Source organism: Macrobrachium rosenbergii, chromosome 11 (assembly GCF_040412425.1).
Source record: "Macrobrachium rosenbergii isolate ZJJX-2024 chromosome 11, ASM4041242v1, whole genome shotgun sequence".
Taxonomy (NCBI): Eukaryota; Metazoa; Arthropoda; class Malacostraca; order Decapoda; family Palaemonidae; genus Macrobrachium; species Macrobrachium rosenbergii.
The window spans coordinates 22578194-22604634 of NC_089751.1; the positions used below are offsets into that span (position 1 = coordinate 22578194).

At 36.8% G+C, this 26441-nt stretch overlaps 1 protein-coding gene across 1 annotated transcript in view; it reads left to right on the forward strand.

Moving 5' to 3' along the window:
• The window catches only part of LOC136843230 (alkylglycerol monooxygenase-like), a 790153-nt gene that overhangs the window by 267339 nt on the left and 496373 nt on the right, over positions 1 to 26441 (forward strand). The window lies entirely within an intron of this gene.

A 26441-nucleotide genomic window follows, 5' to 3' on the forward strand; every position in this document is an offset into this window, starting at 1 on the left:
TCTCGTCACGTGCCTCTTAAAACGATAGGGTTATTTCACCTTTCATCCAGAGTAAATTTTTTTGTTTTGTTGGCTATTTGAACATTTTCATTAAATTGTCCTTTTTTTAAATATTAATCTTAATATTTTATTCGTAAAACAATATTTTTGTTTGCATCATCATGCTAATCATTTCTTTTTCTTCTTCAGTCGTTCGTACGCACACACACACACACACACACCACTCTAATACCATCAGTATGGGCTGTGTGGCACCCCTGTCACATGGTATGTCATCCACATCTCATATGCATGACAATGCACAGGCAGCCAAAATAAGTACATTATTTTCTGTACGGCCTGTTTATGTGATTTTGAAGAATGACCGGGTCCTGTGCCAGATTTTTCTTACTCTTAAGCTCACGGCTATAATAAGATGGAAGAGCTTAGGTTTCCCATGTAGGGAAGAGAAACCCAGAAGGTAGCATAATTTCGCAGAATCCCAGATAAGTGTGCCTTAATTACCCCACCCCTCCACCTTTTGTTAAAATAACGACTGAGAGAGTCACATCCAATGACTAAAATTTGTATGTATTATCCTGCATCTGGCCCAACTGGTGATGTTACGGTCATTGGCTGGGGGCAGAAGAATATAGAAAAAGGGGAAAGAATATTTATTACCCTTCTTTCACCCCACCTATCACCACTAAAAATTAGGTGAGATGTGGTTCTATTCCAGCGGAGCTCAGGTAGCTTAACATGTTTAGCAGCCCCCATGGGTCCTAAAGAGAAACTATCCAAGGACCTTTATGTGATTTGTCTAAAGTAGAAAGAGAGTAGAGTGGTTTGGCAGTGCCAATCAGCTGCTCTTTGTTAATACTGGCATAAGATGTCGAGTCCTGCACAGTATTGTAAAAATCGCACAAGACACAACAACATCTCTTCTTATCAAAATCTACAGATTCTCAAAGGGATTGGGTTAAGAAGGACCCATATCTATTGTCAGAAACTGACCATTTCAGAATTTTTACTAAAAATCCAGAAACTAACGAGAATGAGTATGGAAACTTTACTGAGGCAGAGAAATCCATTTCATACGGCTGGAGGACCTGGGAAGTGCCTGAGTGGTAACCCTTGACCATAGAAAACAAGAGAAGTTAGTCTTGGGTGAGGTAGACTGGAAACTCAGAAATCTGCTGAATAGTGGCTCTGACCAGAGAGATGCCCATCTGAAAGAATCAATCAGTCAATGGCCTACTTTACCTGATGAAGACCTGCTATATAATCTACTGACGTTACTTGACATCTTCTGTGTGACCGTGTGAGAGAGCCATCTCTCTTGCACTCCATGGGTCCAGCACTGGTGAGCAGAACGCAGAAGCCTCCTGTTTAGCCATGTGGTTAACAGATCAAATGCATAGATTCCCTTGAACAGGTTCTCTGTTATATGCAGATGTAGGGACAACTCCCCTACTCTGCAACTTGCCCCCTGGCGACTGAACTGATCATCTAGCATAGCATACGAGTATTCCAACAGTCTGGGATTTATCTGGCTGATAGCTTGATGTGGTTAACTGTCTAGTTGTGCACTTGCCTTGCACTTACCTCCTGGCATGTTGACATAAACCATTGTTTTATTGTGGCTATTCAACATGACTAAGAGTCCCATCCAAAGATTCTAAAATGCTTGCACATCTTGGGAATGTTGATGTGCAGGTAAGAAACCTGTCAAGTATTCAAGTGTATCCAACCCCACCTTTGACACATTTTTGAACAGAAGCATCTTCAGTGGGGAGGAGTTCAGTGGAACTTCCATAAGGTTCCTGAAGCCTTATTCAACACAATGGATTGTTGGAGGGTTGATGGCTTGTTACCTGTGTTACTTCAGGTACGCTTACAGAACACTAATATCTTCATAAACAACTAGTGACCAGGAGGAGTAGCCAAATTTGAGTTGGTTGTCCTTGTCAGAAACATTGTTGATACCCTGATTTGAAGGTGTCCTGGATAGAATCTTGCATCATCTGTGTCAGTCAGCATGACCAGGTACTTTGTCCCCTGTATGTGTAGGAGATTGGACTTCTCCCAGTTTATCATAGTCCCCAGATCACTGCAAAAGAAGAGAAGTAAGTTCAGTCAGTGTTGAAATACCATAACAGGTAGCTTGAGAATGAATGGCCAAACCAGTACCAACACGGACACTCATGTGAGTGCTGACAGTGACCCCGTATCACAGATGAAGCAGAGGTGCTTCCAAGAATCCCAATGGATGGTTACTTAAAAATAAGTGACACAGATTTATTGAAGGCATGAAGTTATTCTGTGATAGAAGCTTACACAGTTTGTAGGGTTTCCACCATGAACATATTTTGATGAATGAACGCATTCAGGGGAAAAAGATTGATGCCTTATCTTCAGCCTCCCATTACCTTCTCCATCAGGTTGTAGGGCTGCAGAAGACAGTTGTCTGTGACTTTTATTCTGTCCCTACCTAGATTTGTTTCCACCTCTGTCGACAAGGGAGACATTTGGACGAACCTCGAGTGTAAGAAGGAAAGAGGATAGGTCTATGAGAAAGAGGTCCATAACAGCCCCAAAGGACACAGACTACTCAAGGCTCCATCTGCTCTTGCTGCCCATTACCCAGTGACATGACAGGCATCTCCCAGCTCACAGCAGCAGAAGAGAAATGTTGCTAACTTTAGTGTCCTCCTTTCTTCATCTTTCCAATGCGTCCCTTTTGGGTCAAAGCCTGGTTGGAAGAGTGAAAGGTTGAGGAAGAATTCTGCCCCTTTCTTAAGGAAGAAGACTTCTGGGAACTTAATCAGGCCTTGTAAAAGGCCTAGTCGATTCAAAGTTGTGGTTGATGGAATTAGGTATCTTGAAGTAAGCTTCATGGTGGATAAAAGTCCTGACCACCAGTTCCCAATTTTTCCATCGCCATCTCAACCTTACTGTTCGCAATGATTAAGGAAGAACTCATTATTGATTTCTTCCAAAGTATGAGCCCATTCTTGGTTGTGTTCTGTCTTGCGAAGAGGCTGCAATGAAAGTTAAGCCTTTTCAAAACCAGATTAGCTGGTGCCGACGGAACTTTTCAAATATCCATTAATACTTTCGACTTATACGTCATTGAGACATGTCTCTTCTATAGTTTTTATTTAGTCAGTCTTCATATTACTCTATTCTCTTCAGACATAACTCCCATGAAATCTGTTTTCCTATACGAATTTTCTCAAATCTCTCCAGTTTTACTTTGCTCCAATACATATTCATTGTTGCCACAAAACACTTTCTGAGATTCATCCATGTAAATTCATTACGTCCTTTCTTTTTCTGTCTCTTCCTTTCTTGCTTATCTCATTTATCAACTTGCCCACAAGGTCATGCTGTAATCTTCTGCCAGCTAACTGCACGCAGTTACCAAGTTTTCTTTTACTAATTTTTGGTTATCATTAATTCTTCCCATATTCCCATATCTTCAAAGCAATAAGTGTCCGCCTTCCTTGAATGTTACATGCTCCTAATAAATTGTATCTACACTTGTTTAATTAACCCTGATCTAGTTTTGTTTGTTATACGTTGCTTTTTATTCAAACTCATCTGTATTAATTACATGTATAGTAACATTTTGATTCCTAAATTATGTAAGATTACCTTGTATTTTCACTTTTGTTTCAGCAAGATAATGATTAATGGTCAGGTATCTCTATAGCCTCTTCTTACATCCTCCAGCTTGCTTTTCTGACCCCTGCTATAACACCTAATTCAACAGACTTCTTTGAACTTATTGATCCCTCCCAAGCACGATTATAAATAGTCTCCTTTGGAAACCATGTATTTTTAGCAATCAAGCCCCTTTCAGAACGCTGTCCTCATTCACTCACTTTATACCTGCTGATTATACCATCTTTTTCAATATGACCTACCTTCGCTCGCGCGCACACACACACACATGTAGACGTGTGTATGTGTGTGTGTGTGTGTGTCAAAATTAATATGAGTGGACGAGATTATATAATTTGAAAAACATTTAAGTCAGCTGAATCATGGCTCACTGGAGGGGTGTTAGTCATGTATATTTACTTAATGATTTTACATGCAATTAAACCCAGTCAATTACTAAAGGTTTTCAGTTCTGCAGTCATAAATCAGTAGTCTTATGCATTTCAGCTACAGAGAGGAATTAACTATTCTGACGTTTAAAAGTCAAAATAAGAAAAATGATTGAAAATTCTTCATTTGTGAAGCTTCTTATTTTGCCTGGGTACCATAATATCAATCACCGTTTTTCGTAGTTTTCTCCAGAAGGATTCATTAAATTGATGAAAATCAGTGAAATAGGCAGGTCGTAGGTAATTTTTCTATGAGAAATACAAAAAATTACTTACCATATGTTATTAATGATACCTGGAGTTTAAGGGTCTACGACCTCTGGGTTTATAGTCGTTAGAAAATCCGCTGACCTCTTGACGGACCCTAAAGGTCACCTGTCCAGTACCTGCGCTCCTGTGGTGGAGGAATTGGCAGAGTTTGGACCTTTATTTTTGTTCTTTCTCCGTTAGGTTATCAAGTTTACTTTATCAGTTTAAGGTCTTGACGTTGCCCAGTCTTTTTTTGAAGTCGAATCTTAATTTTTCTTTTATAATTGGACTTTCGGACACGTATTTATTTCTGAGGTTAATTTTCTTGCGGGCTCTTGGGCATGAAAATCGTCCTAATAGGAAATGTAAATATATCTATAGAAATTAAGTCATGGCGAATGATATTTTTCTCTGCAAATTAAAACAGGAAATTCAGCTTGCAAGTACGACATTAACTGACTGGATATTCTTGAATAATGTCTGTGTTGCTGAAGAAATTTATACTAAACCTTTATTTCAATATTCCGTTGATATATTTTGTCTGTATTGGTTCATGTATGCGTTTGTGTTTCGTAGGCATGGAAACATGGAAAAGTGCTTAGAAAGCGAATGAATGATGTAGTTTAGACATCTATAGTGTTGAATATTTTACATTCGGAATAAATTTCTTGTACTATTTGTTTTAGGATTCAGATATTTAAACTCGTGAATATACATGCGCGTTTTGCTTACGTAAGTAGTTTGTTAGATTTAGGGATAAAAAAAAAAACGTTAGGCAATTGTAAGCCCTCATTCAGTTGTGACATAACTATTATAGTGTGCACCTTCTATACTTTCCAGGTTTTGAAACCTTATATATGCACTAAGCTTTTCAGGTTAAAGGAATAATCTTTTATTTTGTAATTAAAAGGGCACAAACTCTAAGAAAATGCGGTTTTCATAGAGTTTGAGTTCAATATTGGCCGGTTCAGAACATGCGTCTTTCTGCTCACATTGTGAAACTTTAATCCCCAACTAAAATAAAACTATATATATATATATATATATATATATATATATATATATATATATATATATATATATATATATATATATATATTATATATATATATATGTATGTTGTATGTATGTATGTGTGTGTGTGTGTGTGTGTACACACTGTGTGGGTACTTCACCAGTAAGCTGTTTCCCATTACTGGGGTGTTTCCAGATGGAAATATGTCACCGTTTTTATTGAATTTATAATTTTTTAGCAGTGCCATTTTTTAAACGTTTTTCGGTTCTCAGAATTAAGAAGTAAATTATTACGATTCGAATTTTTACCCAGCCGAATTTTTGCAATATTTCTATTTAGGCCTGTTTTGTTTCTCTAAGTAAATTTATATTTTACATTTGTTGACGTTTTTCCTATGGAGGGTATTTTTTACAACAGAATTTACGGACGTAAAGGGTAGGATGTATCAGCGTAATATAGCAACAGTAAATTATCATTGTGACAAAGAAAGTGCAGAGGTTTAAGGTAGCTAAGTTGCAGCATCAGCCCTTGTCATTAGCAGTAGAACTGACTTTAACAATCCAACAGGGAGAAAGTAGCAACAAGAATAACGCAGCGCGTAGGGGACCTTGAATGCCAGCCCCTTAAAACCTTCATCCCTCTCTCTCCTTTATGATCATCACCCAGCGTTTAGTGTTATTTCTTTACCCTCGTCTACTTCCCTCCTCTCTCCCTATCCGTACAACATCCCTCAGTTCTCACTTCCCGCTTCGTATCCCCCATTGGCCTATCACCCTTTCCATCACGAGAGAGAGAGAGAGAGAGAGAGAGAGAGAGAGAGAGAGAGAGAGAGAGAGAGAGCATAGTGGGTTGTGTGCGTGTCCCTCTTAACCCTTCAACGTCACTATTGCCTCTCCCTCCTCCCTCCCTCCCTCCAAGACCCTCCAATTCCCCCCCCCCCCGTCTCTCTCTCGCTCTTTCTCTCTCTTGTGTCACCCAAACAAGGGTCCTTTTCCCTTCTTCTGGTCCCCTTCTCCTCCCTCTTCTTTCTCTTCCTCCTCCACTCTATAAACAAAGAACAGGGCAACATCTGCCAGAACTGTGCACTTGTATCATGTGTCACCCCCGCTGAGAACACATGTTAAGCCATCGCCAGATAATGACCAGAGCAGATGTCGGGAGAAGAAGGCTAGGCGAGAGAGAAAGAGAGGAAAAGAGAAGGAAAACAATCATGATGATATAACATTTATACTTTTAATGTAATAATACTAACGACATAACCAGAAATGATTGATAATAGTGATCGTAACTTAACACATTAATATTTCGTCATGCAATTTTGGGCCTTGAAAAATTTGTTGATGGCTAACATCCTGTAAAATTTTCATCAAAAGAATATGCTTTGGTAGAAGGTTTTTTAATCGAGCGTTATATACTATGTTCACTTGTGTATGTAATTCGAACTGACTTGAAGTTAAACCATAATTCGTGTTGAAACACAAGAAGTGCATTAGAATAATTTTCTATATTGTATTTACTAAAATAATTCATTATTTGATGAAAAAATTATTTAATATGACATCACACCAAGCATTCTACGAAATTTCAACTTTTCAAAACTTTTTTGATAACTCAGCGGTGGGTCTGTTTTTATCCAGTAATTGACCTTTTTGCTTGTATGGCTTTCCATATGATTGATTTTCCCGAAAGTTGAAATATTTGTTAGCAGATAATTATGATATCTTTGAAGGTAATTCCTGTAAGTTCATAAATATCACCTATGGATGATTGGTATTCATCATTTTATGTGTTGGATCCAAGGCTCAAAGCCAAGTTTATATTTGGAGGTTAGGGACCAAATGGGAATTTCTCCGTGGGAGGGGCGGGGGGGCGGTTGTGCCGTCAGCACACCCCACGCGGTGCACTGTAGGCATTACTTTAGGTATTTTGCAGCATCCTTTCGGCCCCTAACTGCAACCCCTTTCATTCGTTTTCCTGTATCTCCATTCGTATTCTGTTTCTTATATCTTGCTATCCACCCTCTCATAGCAGTTGTTTCCTAGTCCAACTGCGATGTTTTCTCCTGTTACACCTTTAAAACCTTTCTACTCTCAATTTCCGTTTCAGCGCTGAGTGACCTTATAGGTCCCAGCGCTTGGCCTTTGGCTTAAATTCTATATTCCATTCCGTTCAAATGGGAATTTAACCTTGGCCATATTTATTAAATTATGAGACTGAGACTTCATATATGGCATGCATACCACTGATAAAGCTAATGTTCAGTTTGAGGTCAAGGTCTTACTTAGAAGTTCAGGTCAAATAGGAGTTAGTAGTAAATTTTAGGAGTAACTCCTCTTTCCCTGTGGGGATTTAAGATTTCAATTTTTGTCACCATTTGGCAAAAGTCTTTGGCAAATTCATGTCACCCATAGCGCAAATGCTTTATTTGTTGTAGAGTCCTTATGAAGGATGATAACAGAGGTTAGCTTTAGGTTGAAATGAAGATATTAACTAATACTATTGAGGGAATGTATTCGTGCTGTTACTAAAGGAGTGATCCAGTGTTGGCTGAAGGGTTAGGGCTCTAGTGAAGGATGTCTTATATGTGTGAACACTTTTCTAAGACTTGGTAATTTTTGTTTGGCCATTATAAGTAGTATCACGATTCATTTAAATACAAAATCAGATGCACTAAGGATGTGAAACTGTGGAATGCAGCAAGGAGTGAAGAGTTGAAGAATGAAATAAGTTTGGTAGTTCACGTTGAAGTATGTGATTTAGAATGGCATATGATAAACAGTCTAGGAGATGTTGATAAACAGTCTAGGAGTTGTTGCAAGGAAGTTATAATACTAAATAGGATACAACTTGTAAAATATGAGTTCTGGGAAAACTATATATAGGTTGCTCTAGGTGAATTTTAATTTTTCTCTTATTCTTTTCCGTATTTCCGTAACCGCAGTATACTGGTATCATTTCTCGTAAAGAAGTACAGGATATTATGTTGACTGAAACACTTGGCATTAATAAAATAACTCGTAACTAGTTCTTTGATTTCTTTATTTGCATTAAGATTATTAGTTGTGTTGGTACTAATGAACGATATTATTATTATTATTATTATTATTATTATTATTATTATTATTATTATTATTATTAATTTTTTTTGGTCCATCAGTCATCCTATTCGACTGGGTGGTTTTTACAGTTTGGGGTTCCGGGTTGCATCCTGCCTCCTTAGGAGTCCATCACTTTCCTCACTATGTGCGCTGTTTCTAGTAGCACACTTTTCTGCATGAGTCCTGGAGCTACTTCGGCATCTAGTTTTTCCAGATTCCTTTTCAGGGATCTTGGGATCGTGCATAGTGTTCCTATAATTATGGGTACAATTTCCACTGGCATATTCCATATCCTTCGTATTTTGATTTTCAGAAATATACAGACAGGAGAATGAAAAACAGAACAGAGGAATGGCACAACAAACCAATCCACGGACAGTACATGAGACAGACAAAAGAACTGGCCAGCGATGAAACATGGCAGTGGCTACAGGGGGGAGAACTCAAGAAGGAAACAGAAGGAATGCTAACAGCGGCACAAGATCAGGCCCTAAGAACCAGATATGTCCAAAGAACAATAGATGGAAATAACATCTCACCCATATGCAGGAAGTGCAATATGAAAGATGAGACCATAAACCACACAGCAAGCGAAAGTCCGGCGCCTGCACAGAACCAGTACAAAAAGAGGCATGATTCAGTAGCAAAAGGCCTCCACTGGAGCCTGTGCAAGAAACACCAGCTAGCTTGCAGTAATAAGTGGTACGAACACCAACCTGAGGGAGTGATGGAAAACGATCAAAGATCCCTTGTGACTATGGTATCAGAACAGAGATACGTGCCAGTAGACCAGACGTGACGTTGATTGACAAAATCAAGAAGAAAGTATCACTCATTGATGTCGCAACACCAGAGTAGATGAGAAAGAAAGAGAAAAAATTGACAAATCAAGACATTATTATTATTATTATTATTATTATTATTATTATTATTATTATTATTATTATTATTATTATTATTATTATTATTATTAATTAATTAATTAAATAATCTAAAGTATTAAAATGTTTGCATTCAACCATTTCATATTCAGTGCTATAAAAACCACACTGTTTCGAAAGACGAAATTGTTTGCTAAGAGATACATTACGTCTGTTACACTACCGTTACATACTAGACAGATTGGTAGAAGCTAATTAAAAAGAAGTACAAATGTAACTGGCTCAGACTTTGTTGTGAACAGAATTAGTTTCTGCGAAGTAAAAAACTATTTTTGCTGTTACAAACCAACTGCTACGTTAGCTGTCTCATTAACTAATACAGAAAATAAATACTAAATAAAAGAAATAAGTGTACTGTAATCTGTTTGTGTCTAGAATGTTTCTTTTTGCTACAGAACAGTAAAAAACAAATTGTGACCTTTGTGCCACTTTAGTGAGGTGACCAGACAGTAATGCCTCTTGGCAGACGGCAAACTACTTGTGTAATATGATCCTTATCATTAGTCCGACTTCTTATAATAGCATGTACAATAAAAAAATATCTACAATGGGTTTGGTGTCCAAATGCATGGTAACATTAACAATGAATTTATTGTGGATTTAATTTTTCATTATTATTAATGTGATGACAAATATTTTTACTTCAAGTGCTGACTTTGAATTTGAGTAATTACGATATTTTTGAAGATAAAGAATCAAATTTTGTGACACTTAAGAGCTGTTTGTATCGCAGCAGAACCTCCCGTTGAAGAAAGAAATGCATTTACTGCGGAAAAAAAAAAACAGCAATTGTAAACTGCGTTTTAGTTTACGTACGTAGGTTAATAAATTTTCATGTACTCATTATTATTATTATTATTATTATTATTATTATTATTATTATTATTATTATTATTATTATTATTAGTAGTAGTAGTAGTAGTAGTAGTAGTATTTTGTTATAATCATTATTATTATTATTATTATTATTATTATTATTATTATTATTATTATTATTATTATTTGAAATGATGACAAAATTATTTTGTCAAAACTGTAGCAAATTTTTCCATAAATATCCGTTGGAGATGTTTGTGATGAGTTTAAGAATTACTGAAACGGTCACTGATTGTTATTATTAATGTTATTGCTGCTATCGTTAAATTGGCCAGCAAGTATAAGAGTGCTCACTTAAAGAAAGCTGAATAGCGCGAGAAATTAACAAATTTCTTGGGCAAATGCTATATAGAAACATATATATAAATATATATATATATATATATATATATATATATATATATATATATATATATATATATATATATATATATATATATATATATATATATATATAATAATGTGTTAAAAACCACAGAAATCAGTCGCATAACCAACTAGCTGATCTGTTGTATGATGTTGCCCCTCACAGAACTGCGCTTGAGCCCGGTGATGGTCGGATTATCGTCGTGCAATTGTAATAAAGGGGTTCGGAAATTTTACCAAGCTCGTCGTGATTAGGAGAGTTATTTTTTCTTTTGAAAGATCACTTTTGGATGGCAAGGTGTCAGTCTGGGTCAGATGAGGTTTTAAAAGTAAAAGGGACCAAGACCCAGTATTTAGTGTTCACATCCCTCATCCTTCTCCATCTCAAACATTTCTTCATCTCGACTTTCCTTTCTTGGCGATGGAAAATTGCAAACACTTAAATGGAAAATTGCAAACACTAAAAGCTTACATAGATCAATGGCAGAATAAGTGTGGTAAATGTTCACCATATTTGGGATGCTTCAGTCCTTAATACTGCACAGAAGAAAATGCGCTTAATGATTTAAAGCTGGAAAATGGCTGGAAGTTCTAGCCATAAGTTGCAGTTTATTTTTGGCGGCGAAGAATTGGTTGGCGATATATAGATTACCACATATCGTTTGATTTGCTCATTGACTTCAATAAAATGGAATAACTGTTGCAAAAATATACCGTAGTGTGATCTTGGTAATGTTGAACAGTCGGTTCACTGTTCTAAAATTTCGGAGATCGAGCTTTTCTCAACTTGATCCTCACAATAAGAGGAGAGAGAGAGGGAGAAAGGAGCGTGCCCTGACCCCCTTTTTAACAGACAGATGACTATAATGGAGTGCTCTCTCTTAGTACGATTGACAAACAGACAAACAGGGTTGTTCACAGTACCTAGTGATCATAATTGTGATACCCACACAAAGATATTGAAATGTTTTAGTTCTCTATATGTTTATGAATAATCGTGATTGATACACGTTGCGGATTGCTTATTAGATAAATTGAGGATCTCTCCAATATTATGATTCTCGTTCACTTCAATCAATCCAACCAACAGAACTCGTCAAATTGGAATTCAGGACCAGCTTTCTTTCAAATCTGAACTTAATGTTGAAATACACATCTCAAGGTTAAAGCCGTAGTTGGTTCATGTAAGAATCTGCCTGTATCCTTAAACATTGTATGCGAAATCAAAGCAGCATTTTCGTACACGGTCACTTTTTACCAGACCATAAACACAGCTATGTATGCCTTTAGACATGTTGTATAATTTTTAGATTCTCCACCTAACGTCAGATATAAAGTAAGTTCATTTGCTGAGCCTAAAAGCTTTTGCTAACTAGAGGACCATGAAATAGAGAATGAGTGTTTTCAAATTAGTTTTTTGCTTTCTGTCATTTTTAGTAAATATCATTACTTGCCAAATTGTGGCTCCACTTGACAGACCCTCAGTATACAGGCTTATGGAATAGATATTGTTTATTTACGTCCTTCCGGAACTGAAGGAGAATGTTTTTAACTATAAAAGAGAGAGAGAGAGAAAGAAAATTAATGTTTCAACAAACGGCAATAAAAGTCATAGAAGATGTCAAATTATGATGGACCGTCTGCCAGACACCAGACACCCAACAGACGAGACCTAATTTATGCCATTTCCTCTCGTACTTGTGCTGGTCGTGGGGTGATTTTTTTTTATTTTCTCCTTCTCCCCCCTCTCACTTATCTTAACTGGGCATATTATCCTCTCATTTCGTTTGTGTATCTGTAAGAGTATTTATGTATATTACTGCTGTTCGTGTTACATTTAATTGTTTTATAGTTCAGGTCTCTAACACACACTTTTGTTAGAGACCTAAATTATCAAACAGACTTGTGTTGTGCCGTGTGTTCTCTTGCACATACAAGGGTATGGATACGAAGCATGCTCATTTATATATATATATATATATATATATATATATATATATATATATATATATATATATATATATATATGTGTGTGTGTGTGTGTGTGTGTGTGTGTGTGTATCTTTTTTACTGTATGCGGAAATTACCATTAGAAATGTTATTTCTGAATAGGAGAGTCTTGTGAGTTTTTGTCTGGTATATTTTTTTGTAGTTTAGTTCATTAGCCAATTCCGGTGTTATATTGACTCCTTTCCTTTTTGTTAGTGAATTTCATATCACTTTAAATTTCATGAACCTTTCAATTATACGTTTATTGTATCAATGTAAATTTTTTTGATGCATGAAGGCTCCAAAAAGTTTTGAGCACCCATTACATTTCTTCTGGAACTTTTGTTCACAATCTCATCCTTAATTTGCAACATGTTTACATTGATATTCTCGATCTCATCCATGCTCGTGTGTACATATACCGGTTTATTATACTTTGCAAAAACTGAGCCTTACAGGTCTTGGGTCATTGGTTGCTGTATTACTAACTGTTAGTTAGCCCCTCCTTATCTTCCCGTATATTTTTCCGGCGTAAAAGAAAAGACCAATACCATATTCCTCCTCTTCCAGTCTGATTTTGCTTTGATTCCTCATCCGCTAGCATATCTCTGTACAATAAACAGTTTGCATTTTTGTTTTTTACAAGAAGTGTGGGATCTATCCTGAAAGGAGGAATGGTGAGGAGAAAATTGAAAATGAATTCGTAACACATTTATTACTTATGACGTAAAGTTGTAAAGCAGATTTTAGTCAACAGTTATCACGACCATATTAGAATTCCTGGTGGAAAGATAATCATTACTGGGTTACCACAAGGATGCCCAAGGACTCTTTTTTCATTTTGCACGTGGGATTGATCGTGAATCCTTTGATCTCTTAAGAAATTTAAATTTTGAGATCGCCATATTATGATGGTAATTACAAAACGTTAACATTGGAACTGCATCATGTAAATTAATCCCTCGCAGAATCTGAGTAGTCTCATATGCCCATTTTTCTCTCGGTTCGCTTTTAGCTCATTAACGTGGAGTTTCGTATTTTTACCTCAATTGTGTCCCTATGGAAACTATATTATTTCTGTTCGATGATTGCTGTTGCATTAAGTCATTTACAAGACAGCAAAGAAAATGTTGGAAATTGTTAGTTTTGTTTTGACTCTGGCATATGTCATTCAGATTCTTTGAATGCCAAGTCCGGTCTGGTAGCGGAACAGCTATTTGAAAAATTTTAACGGAGTATTAACGTTGACAAAATTTTTCAATAAAGGGAATGGCCCCAGTTGGTGGTGTCCTCTAGTTGTTAACCAGTATTTTTAGATGAGGTTGCCAGCCTCATGCCTTTGAAGGGTATATATATACTAATTTACTTCACTTTTAAACTTTTCACATAACTTTCATAATAGTTATTTGGCCCGCGCGCCTCTTTACCATCTTTAACCACACTGTTCTACCCTTATCAATCCTTATTTTCATCAAAACACCTTGTCTAGTATAAAATTCCTGCAGTCACCTGTCACTATAACCGATCTACAATGAAACCTTTCTTTGGTCCTCACGTACCTTCCAAAACTTGGTTAGGCAAGCATTCACGCAATTGCATCTCAGTTGTAATCCATCAACTTCTGGAGTCCATCAAGTCTTCAAGCTTTTAATTACCCTCTTTATATTCTCAACAATCATGTCCACAAGAATTCTCAAACTTATAAAATTCAACTGTTCCTTTCTTACATTTCCTGACATTCACCCAGTCTGCAAAATGTTCATTCCTTTTCATTCCTTCAACCCCCAGGGCTGCTTTCACTTCATCTAGCAGTTTCAGTTACTGAACTGGAAAGTTTTTGTTTACAGTTACATTATGATTGAAAAGCAAAAATATGAAGCCTCTGTATTTTGCAGATGTCTGAACATTGGTAAATTTACTTAATGTTTCATCGTTCAAATGCTATGCAAGAAAAGATTGCCACTCTAGTCCAAAAGATGTTTTCTGAATGTTATTCGTCATGTATTTTATTATTGTATTTACATTTTTATGAAAACAGATTGTTTTCCTTTTCTGGAATGTCAGCGTTGAATTCTTGCCCATGTTAATGCAGCCAACAACTATTGTTGCAATATTGTGTTGAGTTGAGGGGAAATTCGTCAATTTGCACTTGGTTTTCAAATTTATTTTACAGTTAGAATAACTGTGCAATATTCCGTTGCCCCAAGGCTTCGCATGTCATGATAAGATGCCTTTTAAATTAGTATATTACAGCAGAAAATTGATTTATGCCCCAAGCCAAGTTTACGTATTTCAGAGTTCTTTATTTCCTTTTAATAACTTAATATTCGTCTTATCATAATTCTGTTTTTATTTTTTTTTTTCCGTATATCTTATCCCCAGATGTAGGCTGCCAAAAGGCATTCATTTCTAATTAGGCAGAATTCACAGCAAGGGACCTGAGCCTTGGCTGAATATAAACCAGCCTTTGTTCGGTGGTAATTTTGGTTTTTCTCGGAATTGGTGGTTGGGGAACGTTTGGTGGCATGTGTACAGACTGTAAAGATTTTGCAGATTCGTTAATAGCGGCAGAATGCTGATATGTTTGAGGCTGAAATATATTTTTGTCAAATCATATGATTTTTGGTGGTGTAATTTTTGTTTTTGTTTTTTGAGGTATTAAAAGCTAAAGTAACTGAAACTGATCTCTTAAATTTTTTAGTAAGAATTTTCCTTTTTTTTTTTTCTTTGAAAACGTTATTTTTGAATGAAGGACATATCTCTGATACCGTTATTTCGTGTTCAAGTATAGTTACCTAAGGGAAAATGAAAAGATACTCTCTCTCTCTCTCTCTCTCTCTCTCTCTCTCTCTCTCTCTCTCTCCCACTGGAACGGGGTATATGCATAAATAATGTGTTACCCATCCTGTGTACAATTTTTAACGAGGTACGACCTCGGTTATAGAAAGTCGCCCTTATTTTTGCAGGTAATTATTGGTGATTTCAAAATAATTACCTTTGGTATTATGAAGGTGTGTTCATCATAAAAGTGATTTTTGCTTTCAGTTGGAAATTGTCTTATTTCAGTAGTATGCACAATATACTTCAGTCACGCTCTTGGGAAATATTACAGGGCAGATGAAAATAATTTTCAACCAATTTTTTTTTATAACAACAAATATTAAGAATAAGCCGATGATGAATGAGAGGAATGATAGTACATTAACATCTTATTGTATGAAGCCTTTCTTCTTATACCGGGGCAAGAATCATGTTGAACTTATAATAACCAAGACAATCTGTCGTTTTCAAAAAGAAAATATTAACTTATTCTGAAAGGGCTAATACAGAATAATAGAACATCATGGAGGAATAAAAAAAGAGGGAGTGTTGGTTTAAAATACGAAAAGGGGTTAATATTTTACTCAAGTGGAATTTTTCTATTAGAGAAGTAATAGGGCAGAGACTGTACTGTATGTTGTTTTTTATGTGAATTCTCTCTTAAAGGAAATTATGGTATTGAAACAAGACTTTCATACAGCTCGTCTTAACATAAGTGTAGGTGAAATCGAGACAACCATTTTGAATGTAAAATCTTCGCACTTTTCTTTCGCCAGATGTTTATACTGTAGTTTTCTTCTTACCAGGATCGATCAATCTGAGCAAAACAAATCGACGAGTCTCAGTGTGGCCAAATTTGGAAGTACTGGCATTTGAGCGGTTGTGGTTGTTGTTGGGTAACGGATCGTCGGGCTTATGAAGAACAATTCATATTTTGATATTTCTCGTCGCCTTTCTCGCTTTTTCTTATTATTTTCTCACTTGTTGAATGCATGGGTCTCTTAAAAGGGGTTTTATTGAGGAAGATATGGGTGATTTTCTCTGCGTGTCTCTTTCTCATATATATATATATATATATATATATATATATATATATATATATATATATATATATATATATATATATATATATATATATATATATATATATATATATATATATATATATATATATACACTCACACAGACCCACACAACACACACACACACACATACATATATATATATACATATATATTAGCCGGTTTTTGTAAATGATTTATACATAAAAAAAATTATTAGCACTAATAAAGCCTAGTAGGGGAATGCCCGCCAGAGGTCGTGGTACGATGTGACAACTGGTTCTTGTCTTGGTAAGTATAGAGGGAGACGTAGGTCTTGGAGGGAACAGGTTTGCAATGAACTTTGCCTCGTTCGTACTCCAGGATTCCTGCCCCCTTATGATGGTTAGGTGGAAGTATTGCTCCAAGTGATTTCACCCTCCCAACCCCGGTTTTGTTTTGTTCCTTCATTCCTCCTCAGTATATTTAGATTCTTACTTCAATACCCTTTTCATGCGCCATTTATATTCCCACTCCTTTCTTACCATTGCTAAGGTTCTTTGCAGCGTCTCTTCAGCCCGTAGCTGCAACCCCTTTCTTTCCTTTCACTGTACCTCCGTTCATATTCTTTCTTCCATCTTACATTCCACCCTCTCTTAACAATTGTTTCATAATGCAACTGCGAGGTTTTCCTCCTGTTAATCTTTCAAACCATTTTACTGTCAATTTCCGTTTCAGTGCTAAATGACCTTATAGGCCCCAGAGCTTGGCCTTTGGCCTAAATTCTATATTCTATTCTGTTCACCATTTAGGGGGTGACATTATTGTGCCAAAAGCTTAAGACGCTTCAGCTGCTTTTCTCTTTTTTTACTTTCATTCATAAGCGTTAACACCCAACGCACCGCAACATATTTTCTCTTTTTGAAAGACATTTTGCTCTCTCTCTCTCTCTCTCTCTCTCTCTCTCTCTCTCTCTCTCTCTCTCTCTCTCTCTCTCTCTCTCTCTCTCTCTCTGTCAACTGGCAAGATTACACATGACTGAACGGTCCATATGATGAAATGATAACAACAGTGCTAAGAAGAATATACAGGATAAGAAATATTTTGTTGCATAAAGAAAACTAAATGATGCCAACGAAAAATTGTATATTTTTTCTTCTTTATCACTTTAGTGAACATTCAGTGTGGATGGTATAACGGTTGTTTGCAGGTGTTCGCTGTATCTTTCATTTCTAATACATCGGACGAAACACATGCGTGGGCTAATGCCGGATATATCGTTGTTATTATTATTACATGCCAAAGAACCCCAACAGGGAAAGCAGCCCTGTACACAAATGGGAATTGAGGAGTATAGAACAAGCTATGGTAGAACAATAAAGATAAATAGTAATAAATGGGTAAGTAAAAGAGTAGAATAAGGAAGACATCGAATAAAACTATGAATTAAGTCTCAAGCCCGCTTGTTCAACAAAAAACTACTTTCGCCAAGTTTGAACTTATAAAAGTTCAAACAATTCGATTACTGGATTTAAGATCATTCAGCAGTGTGGTCACAAGGGAATAAAACTTTTAGATAACTGTGTCGTATTGAACCCTACACGAGAAATGGGAGGACTTTTGCAATCTAGCTCTTTATCTAGGTCTATGTTGTGGATGGTTTGGGAAGTTCTGAATGTAAAGAATGATCACAATTATGAAGGATCTCATACAGCATGCAAAATGAACTAATTAAACGTCGGTCCAAAACACTAAATTATATATATATATACACATTACATATACACACACATAATCAGAAACAGGTCGAAAAGAAATCAACGACCCTAAGTGGAAACTAATCTCTGGCAAATTTTGGATAGTTGTGTGAAGCACTGGTTAGGACTACCGATAAGTCGTTGACTTGTATTCAACCTCTTTGGAATGTTTACGCAGTAAGTTATCGACTTGTGTTTATGCCATCCTTTACTGCAGTGTGGACGCACCCGAAGATGGGAAGACAAAACAGTGGGACAGTATTCAAAATATGGAATAAAGAATCAAAACATTTCCTCAGGATTGACAGGTCCCCAAAAATCTTGAAAAGCTTTCTCAGCATACCGATTTTTTCGTGTAATAAAAGAAGAGATAAACCAGACATGTTTCTAAAAAGGGGATTAGCAATAAAGAACCTGTAGTAAAGAAATATGACTGAATTGCAGTTAGTTATTTAGTTAAGGAAACACTTGTCAGTGAAAAGATATCGTCGGGAGATCTACTGTCTTACATCTGCTAACAAGAATACTTTGAGTTTTGTTAGGGTTTGTCTTCATCCCCCATAATTTGCACTATGCACCAATTTTAGCCAGATCTCTTGTAAAAGATTCAGCAACCGCAGTTTTACTTGTAGGAGGTGGGATCAGTGAAAAGGAAGTAGCATCATCTACATGAACAACAAGTTTGTTTTCAGATCAAACCACAGATCGAATGTCTGAAATATAAAAAGTAAAGGTCCATGAACATTACCCCGGGAACATCAGAGATTATACGTTTGTAGCACTATATTGCCCATCAACAGTTACTCTTTGCAGTTCATTAGTTGTTTGAAAGCAAGTGCCTCTTGATTCACACGTGTCGAAAGCAGCGCTAAAGTCAAGACCAGTCATACGAACGTTTTGATCAGAATCCAGGAATTTCTGTGCGACACTAGGTACTGAAAACAGGATATCGCAAGCACCTCTTGCAATTGCCTACTGAAAAGAAGTGGGATATATGATTACTTTCAGCACAGGCATTTATACTCTTTGCCAACAGCCGTTTAAGAATTTGAGGTGATATGGGAATTATAGAGTATGACCGGTAATAATAAATGCGCTAAAAGTATTGTAAAGTGCAAAAGTTTTATAAAATGAAAACTTTTGTACTGTAGCAAAGGAAAAGAGAGAAGCAGCTTCAAGCATGATGGGGCGAAAAATTAAATATGTGGATACTAATGAACCTCAGCAAAATTACTTATTGTCTTCACAAAGGGCAGTCGTGTATTAAAGTATGCTTAGGAAAAAGCATGAGGACAAATTGTATTTAAGAAGTAAACTGTTGTACCTGAGCTTATATGTGGTACATGCTTTTGCACCTGTTTCTTTTGATCTGTTCTTACGCTAAAAAAAAAAAAGAAACCTACATTTACTTCCGACGTAGTGAGCATCTGTAAACAGCCATTATTTTAACCAGACTGAGTATTCATGCTAATGGTAATGGAGAAAATTAAATTTTTTTCGCTGGTGCCATTATTTTTATTCAAGTATTTCGCTGTACCTACTGTATATCGTTTCTTAGCTCGCTAGTTGTCATTTTTATCATATGGACATTCAGGTATGTGTAATCCCGCAAGTTGAAATAAAGGCCGTTTTTTCTTCTTATGTAAGGATACAGTCATTTTACGAATAACACTGGTAATAATAGCTATATATAATGGACGGCACCAAGAAACTTCTACTCAGCTGACGTTTTGTTATAACCAGCCTCAAGGCCAGGTATGCTATTTATCTTGCCAGTACATTATATAACTGAAAACCTTTTCCTGTAATGATAAAAGTTCTTTTTTTCTTTTGTAATCTTTCCGGTGTACACCTGTCGAACACTTGTGTTACAGATGTAGTTTTGTTCACCTAGTTTCGTAACGACATCTGGCATTTATTTATAATCAATGTATTGTATACTGTATACATTTTTCCAAGAAAATAAGTAATACTCTATTGTTTTCTCTGTGTTTACTGTATTGAGCTATGATGTTTACCAGACCTGCATACGAGAAAGAAAAGGTTAGGAAAAGAATATGACACGGCGGCGTTTGAATGAGATACTTAGTTTGTTAGTAACAGGGAACGGATGTAAAATGGCAAACGTTTACCAGGCGAGAAAAATGCCCCAAAAATTATAACTTAGATACTATATTTAGAGGAGAGGAGTTGAAATGAGGATTTGAAGAAGGCTCGTATATTGGGTTAAAGTCATCACATCCTAACCTTAAGCATGTGGTGATTACGTAGCATAAAGTTACGACATTCTTTGAAAGCCTTAATAGCCTCAGCTTTTTGTAACTCAAACATTAATTCCCCCACCACAGTATATATGCAGGTAACATCCAAATTATTGTATATACTAAGAGTACATTCCTTTTTGTGTGTGTGTGTTATACACAACCCTGACCGTGCAAGTACACCTAGTGATGAAAATATCTTAAACATGCATTCATAGTTACACAATACGTTGCTGATGTGTGATACTGGAATGTATAATTTGAATTAATTAATTTCTTATCTGAATTCAGTAGGTAGTATCTTGCATTTCTTGGCAGTGTAGCGGGTCGCACCTTGTTTTCAAAGGGAGTCATGGTTTGACAAACACAGCGGTTCCTTTTGGTATTTATTATCCAAACCTCACGGTACAAGATACAGTTCAGTACTGAATACTGAGAAATAGTATATACAGGAAGTAAACAATAATTATGATAGTTAACAGCAAAAGCAGTTAAGAACTATTACAGCAATAATTAGCATAACAGTTATATGAATATTACTTTGGAGAATAACAATCGCTAGACAGTTAAGTATACAAACTATCTCACTCCCCTTCTTATTTATGAGACAATATATGAATAAATCGGGAATGCCAATAAAATAAATTTACTAAATAATACAAGAATAAAATAACATAAAATAAATAATTGCCATTTAACATGTTGCATTTATCAAGACGAGCATTATCATTACTATAAGCAATTCTGATCGTCTTCTAACTCATTTTCGCTGTTAGAACATTCATCCCAGAATTCCTCCTCTTCCGATTCATAGGATCTTTTACTGGGATCCACCTGCAAACGACTTGGAGGATGGCGCTCCCGAGTAGACCGACGTATTCCTTCTGAATTACTTCCAATCCCTGACTCTATTCTGATGACTTCATCAGAATGATCAGCCAATGCGGTTTCCCATGAATATTTGCTTACAGGGGCCTTCTCCAGTTCGTCAAAATGTCTTATTTTTACTTCGTCTGTTATAGTCTCTGCTGGGGTTAATTTATACGTCCAGCCACCACGAAGTATTTCTATAACTCTATATTTCTTCGAAAGATATGGTGGAAGTTTACCACCTCCACAACGGCGTCTCTCAGCTGTCGATAACTTCAATCGAACCAAATCTCCAACTTTGAAAGCTTTGCCGTAAGACTTCCGCTGGTTATTCCTAATCTGTTGTGCCATTGCAGTCTTGTTCTGTGCGACCTTAATAGTTTTCTCAATTTTATCTACTTTCTCTCAAATCTTTCTGCGATTGCTGCATTACCCAAAGAGCCCGGTTGATAATCCTCATCTTTGCAAGTTTCCTTTTTTAGAATCTCCTCTGGACGTCGAGCCGGAGTCCCATAGACGAGCTCATGTGGAGTAAATGTAGTCGTAGTATTTACAGCTGTATTATGAGAGAACTGTACCCTGGGTATCATTTCAGGCCAAAGATCCATATTATTGTGGCACATGCAACGAACGTTGTCTAATAATTGATTTTGACGTTCTACCTGAGCCTGACTTCTTGGATGGTAAGGAGAACCAAAATCCTGCTTAATTCCAAACAGGTTACACACTGCCTTGAAGATATCAGCCGTAAAATGTGATCCTCTATCCGACGTTATGACACGGGGCACCCTAAACATGCAAATCCATCTTTCAACTAGAGTATCCACTGCTGTTTTTGCTGAATAATCCTCAAGAGGCACCAAAACAACATAGCGAGTCAAAATGTCTTGCATTTGAAGGATATAACGATATGGATGTGATGATGAAATGGGAAACGGACCCATGAAATCAACTTGCACCTGTTCATTCATGTATTCCGGGAGCTCGCGGTTCTGAAAAGGGGCCTTCCTTGGATGCTTCGATCTTTTGTTACTCCCACATGCTTCACATTTACTGACATGTGCATGGACATCTGCCTTCATGCGAGGCCACCAGAAATTCTTCCGAGCTCTTTCCCATGTTCGATCATGACCCATGTGACCACTCATTGGACTGTCATGAATCATTTGAAGTGCATAGAGTCTCATATCTTTAGGTATTACAGGTAGCCACTCTTCTTTCACGCCATAGGGATGTTCTTGTGGGCGTCTTCCTTTATAATTTATATAACACAGAATTCCATTGTTAGTAATACCTAAACGGTTACCATATTTGGCAAGCTCATTCTCCTCTGACACACATCCCGGTGAACTCGTATTTTTCATAAAGTTCATTACTTCCCTGATCCCTTCATCGCAATGCTGTTTTTCTAACATTTCATTGGGATCCACAAATGCTGTGGCCCACTGCTGAGAAGATCCTACTGCTATACTTGCAACATGCGATACCAGATTTCCATCAGTACCAACTCTTGACAGATAATCAGCCATGGACATCACAGCACTGCGACCACTTTTATGGATTGGATTTATGTCAAACTGCTGAATTGTTTCAATCCATCTCCCTCGATGTCCTCTCTCTTCTCTAATATCCAGGGTGTTTAGCCATCTTAATGTCTGATGGTCCGTTATCAGATCAAACGGTGCAGAGGAGAGGTACATCCGAAACCTCTTTATTGCCAGGATAACCGCCAGTAATTTCTTTTCCGTCGTTGAATACCTCTGCTCGGATTTGGAGAATGTATGGTGGTAAAAGGCAATTGGTAACAGTTCCTTGGATGCTGACTTGTTGGCTAACATTGCTCCTGCTCCAACATCACTTGCATCAGTAATCAAAACGAACTGTTTACTATAGTCAGGAAGATGGAGTGCCACAGCATTTGCTACCTGGTTTTTAAGCCTCTCAAAAGCCTCAACCATCTCGACCGACCAATGCAATTTCTGGTGTGGATTTTTTCCAAAGCCTCATACAGGGCTTAGCAGTCTGTGACATCCCTGGAATCCATTTTTGCACATAAGAAAATGCCCCAATGGCCTGACGCAACTGCCCGACAGTCAGAGGCCTAGGAAGATCCCTCAGTTGATGAACTCTTTGCTCACTAATGCGAAGCATGCCATCACCAACCACGGAACCCAGATACTCCACTTCACGCACCCCAAATTTACACTTATTCGGGGCTAGCGCAAGACCAGCATCACGAATCCTGCTCAACACATTTCTGAGCCTTGCTATGTGATCTTTCCATGTTGAACCCCAGGCCAGTATGTCATCAAGATAACACAATGCATCCGTATAGTTGCAATCACTGAGTATTGTAGCCATCATCCGTTGAAACGTATATCCTGCCCCTTTCAGACCAAAAGGAGTTCTACCATGCCATTCAAACTGCCCCCATGGGACTACAAAGGTCGAGACCTTACAATCCTCCCTCCGAAGAGGCATCTGATGGTATCCAGACTTTGCATCAAGCACTGAAAAGTATTTTGCCTGACCAAGTCTATGAAGAAGATCCTCGACCACAGGAATTGGATGCAATGTTGCTGGCTGGGACACGCTATTTACTCCCCTATAATCAATAGCCAACCGAAGGCTTCCATCAGCTCGACGAGCGCAAACAATAGGAGCTGCCCAAGGGCTACATGATTTCTTTATTACACCCATATCCTGAAGTTTGCTTAGCTCCTTCTTGATTTCTGCCTCCAAAGCAAGTGACAACCGCCGCGGTCTATTTGCTATTGGTGCTGAATCTGGGTTAACTCTGATTGTGTGCTCCACCCCTACCTGTACCAGCGGCAGTGGACCTCTATTATAGAAAACATTCTTGAACTCATGAAGTACCTTGTCCATTTCCTCTTTCTGCTCAAAAGCAAGCGACTCTCCAACGATGAAATTTCCTCTTTTCCCCTCAATTGAACTTAAAAGGCTATGGTTGCCATCGTATCCTACCACACTGGGCTCTAGTTCCCCGATCTCCTCTCCACTCTGCACAGTTTCGTGTTTATCCGATACATTTGCAACTCTCGCATACATTTTCTTCTTGATGGAACCTTGGATGCAGCAATGAGGAGGGGCAACCGGAGAACCCTCAGGGCGTCGGTGACACAACAGATACTGCTCATCTGGAACCATCCCACCGCTGCCACCAGTCATGGTTTGACAAACACAGCGGTTCCTTTTGGTATTTATTATCCAAACCTCACGGTACAAGATACAGTTCAGTACTGAATACTGAGAAATAGTATATACAGGAAGTAAACAATAATTATGATAGTTAACAGCAAAAGCAGTTAAGAACTATTACAGCAATAATTAGCATAACAGTTATATGAATATTACTTCGGAGAATAACAATCGTTAGACAGTTAAGTACACAAACTATCTCAAGGGTAAGGAAGAAAACGCCAGACGAGCGCAGTTCATCTGATGACATGTTGGAAATTGAATGTAAATTCACCTCTCACGTATTGACAAAGTTGGTTTCCAGGGAGCGGGTCTAGCAAATGAGAATCGACATTATTCCATTCAAAATTTAAGGTAGCCTAAAACTATTCGAGAGTCTTCTTTAAGTTTCCCAACTTAATTATGAAGTGGAATTATTATCAATAAGATGTGACACTATCTACAATATTGTAAAGGTCTTTTAAATTCATGTATTTTCAGTAGTAATTCCACCACTCAGACCTCGGCTAATCCAGCTTCTTTATGAATATTTTTCTGCCCCTTCGAGAAATTTTTACTCAAGTGTATGGATTCCTGTTTTGTATTTACCTAGAAATAGAACCGAAATTTTACATATATTTTAATATAAAGTTTATTTTACTTTTAATGTCGTTTGCTCCTGTCCTGAATGATGGTAAAACATTTTTTGAGGGACCATTGCTATTTCAAGTAGAGAATGATGCACCGTAACGATTAACGCCCTTATTTGCGTTGGACATCGAAAAGGGTCTGATTACATTTGCCTTTTCTTTCTATTTTTATTAAATTTTCTTAAATTTTTAATTGTATTTTTTTTTCGTTCATGTGTACTGATGATGGAAAGTACTTGACAGGCAATATATACAAGAGTCCTCGTAGAAAATGCCATGTATTTGAGGACTTTATACTTTCATCTAAGTAATATGTTTGTTATTATATTACAACTGAGTCACACATCATCAAATGGACTGACAGATTTGGTAAAAATTGAGATATTTGATTGCTTGAAAATAATGTTTTAGTACTGCCAGTGTCAGTTGGAAAAAAAGAAACGAATCAGTATCTAGTACTTATGTGTATATTCCATGCTTAAATCTTCTGTATTGCACCCTAAAGAAATGTACGAAATAATGCGCATAAGAGTGTTTCCTTGTTTCCTATACTGGCTCTTGCCTTACTTTTTTGCCACGTAATCCTTTTATTGGCGTGGCAAAAGTTATTATATACTATATACTTTGTTATACTTAGTTCCGGGTATTTATGAAAGCGTATATAATGCATGTATGTAGACCAATGTTTCTGTTACAGAGTAATGTGGGTATGTTTTATCAAAACTCTTGTTCCTCAGTTGACGAAAGCACTAAATTTTGTCAGGTGGCTATTCGTCTATAGCGAATCATAGGAGAGATAGAGAAGAGTATAAGGCTAGCATTCTCACATTGCAAGAAACACGCATATATTATACACACACATACACACATACTGTATATATATATATGTATATAAGCATATGTAAAGGTATATTATTGTTGGTGTTGCCCTGTGAACTAAGGGATAGTCACTTGCTCTGAGTAACGTGACCAAGTGTGCTATAACGAAACTTCAGTCAGCTGTAGGATACATATATACGTACATATATATATATGTTTATATTATTATATATATTTATTGTATTATACATTATATATATATATATGTATATATATATATATATATATATATATATATATATATATATATATATATATATATTAATTGTATATATATATTATATATATATATTTATGATGATTTTCCTTGTTTATAGTTATAATCTTAAGAACGTGGC